We start from the raw sequence: 3,202 nt of genomic DNA on the forward strand, positions 1-3,202 counted from the left end.
AGTCCATCCAGACCTTGCCGCTACATAAACATTAGGCTCTGTTCCCCGACGGGGAGACTTGTTCTTTAAGACTTTGGGGGTTGGCGTCCCCACGGGCCTAGCCCCTGCAGCTATTCTTCCCACTATACAGTGAGCTGCAGAACACTTTACATCATACACATATACTACACCAAGAACACTGCATAAATTACAACATACACACTTACACAATTACAAAACAACATCCTATACTGATATTTCGAACATATACACTCTGTGGTGTTGCGACACCTTACGAAACGCAACCGTAACCCAAGGTGGGTACAAATCATGTCGATGGGTGAATGGTTCTACATAGTGCGTCTCGAATGATGTCCTCTGGGCACCAGGGCGAACCCAGTTGTACTTGGCTCAATCTCTAGTACGCCAGCGCTCTACTGGAGTGGTCCATTTTTCGCCGGTACTCGTGGGACCAAAATTTCAGTTCCAATAATAAATACAATGATGGTTGGTGGTCCATCTGAAAAACACCATATCTAGTCTTGTGAAGAGACTTCGATCAGCTTTGTCTGATAAGGATAAAAGTCCTACTGAAGAGAACTCCAAATCTTTAGACTTTAATTCTAAAAATATTAGATTCGTTGTTCTCCGAAATAGTCAGGAAGCTGGCTCCCTCCAAAAGATTTCACCTTTCCTAATAAACAAAACTATAACAGGTGCGTATAACCTTGTAAAGACGAAACTAACCCCTCAACGTACCGCCCTATTTCATTAACAAGCGTTTTGTGTACAATCATGTAGAGAATGGTAAACCGCAGGCTTACATGGTACTTGGAGAAACATCGCTTTCTATCCCCCAGAACAGTGTGGTTTCCGACAAGGACGATCTTCCATTGACCATTTAGTGTCAATGGAAACACATACAAAACGCTTTCCTCAATCGCCAGCACCTCATCGCTATTTTCTTTCATATTAAATAGGCATATGACACAGCCTGGCGACGTGGTATTCTTAACACCCTCAAAGAATGGGGAATAAAGTGCAATATGCTTGCTTTTATCCGGGGATTCTTAAATCACTGAACTGCTGTTGGGGTGGACAATTCGCTCTCAGGTAGTATCATCTTGGAGAATGGAGTGCCTCAAGGTAGTGTAATTTAGTGTTCGTGTCCAGTAACCATTCCTCAACAATTTCCAACGTACGTAACCAAAAAATTCAACCAAAAAACCACTAATAACCAACAACAACGCAGAGCGATCTACAACACCTGTTACCACAGAGAAGTTCACCAACTAAAAAAAAATTTCTATTAAACTACAACTATCTATAAAAACTATTAATCTAACACAAACTATCGCAACACATCAATCAATACTGATAAATGTCTGTAACTGATTACTCGGATAAGAGATTATGCAATTTAAATTGGACTCTCTATTCTGAGCCAATGATGTGCTAGAAGTCACGTGGAGGTCATGCATCATTCACCCGCTATAAAGATCTTGGAACATAAAATGGAGTTCGTATAACTTTAAAAAGAGGAAACAATCTTTACCTTCATTGTATAAGATGCACCCCATTTTTAAGATGAATTTTTAAGGTAAAAAAGTGTGTTTTATATTCTGAAAAATACGATATTTAATGAATTTTTAAACAAACACAATTAAATAAATTCAAATTCAAATTATTACACAATTCATAAGAAAATGTAGGTAATATATATCATCATTAAATTGATGTCTTTTTATGTTCTACATATCTCTATTTTTTATAAACGAGTAAAGTTTAAAATCTTTCTTTGGAAGCCTATCAGTTACAAATTCATTAATTGAAAAACATTTTTAAATTATAAATTGACTTTTCATTTTTTGAAAACTGTTAATCATAAGAACTCTCAGTAATGAAAAATAATACAGCTTTTGAACAGTAATACATGATTAAGTTAGCAAAGGCCTTTTTGCAACCTGTACAAGTACCTATTGAGCGTTCTCCATCCATGATATTATGTATATAACTAAAATTAACTAGATGGAAACTGAGAACAGCCTTTTAAGTTTCATAAGAGAGTTATTTTAACTGATAACATGTATTTGTATAGAAGTGATTGAAAAAAAAAAGCACCATTGATATCAATATACAGGTTGTAAATTTATGTTAACATTTATAAATTTCTTTGTAAGCCTATCAGTTGCCAGTTATTGAAAACTGCTTCATGACTAAACAAGAAGTATAATCAGAAGTGCATGATATTTCTTTTACTGTGATTCAAACTTACCAACAGGTCTGATCTTCCATTTTCTATTCAGACATTTGACTCCAATCACGTAAAAAATCTTTTAAATAGTTGAGAGCTAGATCCACAGTTAATATTTTTTTAAGTGAAAAAAAACAAAATTTTTAAATTTGTGTAGATTTCTTCTTTTATCCTAGCCACATTGTTCTGTTGTTCCACCACCTTTTTAAAGAAGTTTATAGCTGTTCCCATAAGCTATTCGTTTCTCACACTCAGCTGGGCTTTCATTTAACAGTTTTATTTGATATTCTTTGTTTCTGTATGATAGTCTTTATATATTTTCTTTTGTTTGTTGATTTAATGATGATTTTGTTGCAGTTGTTCTCTGGCCAAATCCAATAATAAAGGTAGTTAGTTGATTGTTAATAACATTAGGCATAACATAAGCTTTATAGGTTTGACAGCTTATAAAAATTGACAGTTATATTTGGCATCCAGTTTTTTAGGTACCTACATTGACATTGTCTTTATGGTTATGGACTGGGCCTGTACACTTTATTTCTTGCTATTTAATTGTCTATTCATTTAGAACATTATTAACATCATCTGTAATCAAAAAATCATGTGTTTTGGATCAAACCCTCCTATCACCATTTTTTGGGGGGGATTATGAACATATAACAGTTGAAATTATCATCTTATATGTTAAAGGATGTTTTGAAAAGTACAATTTTTATACCAGGTGTGTAAATATGAAACCGGAATTTTTGTATAGAAAATACATGTTTAATGAAAACATGTAACATGAAAATGATAAAAAATATTTTATTAAAAATATTGCCCATCGCTAGCTATACATTTTTCTCATCTCTCTGACCATTTATGAATGTCATGCCAAAAAAACTGTTGCTCCTTTGAGGCAAACCAGTCATTGAGCTACTTTCGTACATTTTCATAAGAAAGCGCTGCTTAGCAAGTGTGTTTCCCGTG

Source organism: Lycorma delicatula, chromosome 1 (genome assembly GCF_047948215.1).
Source record: "Lycorma delicatula isolate Av1 chromosome 1, ASM4794821v1, whole genome shotgun sequence".
In the NCBI taxonomy this organism is placed as follows: Eukaryota; Metazoa; Arthropoda; class Insecta; order Hemiptera; family Fulgoridae; genus Lycorma; species Lycorma delicatula.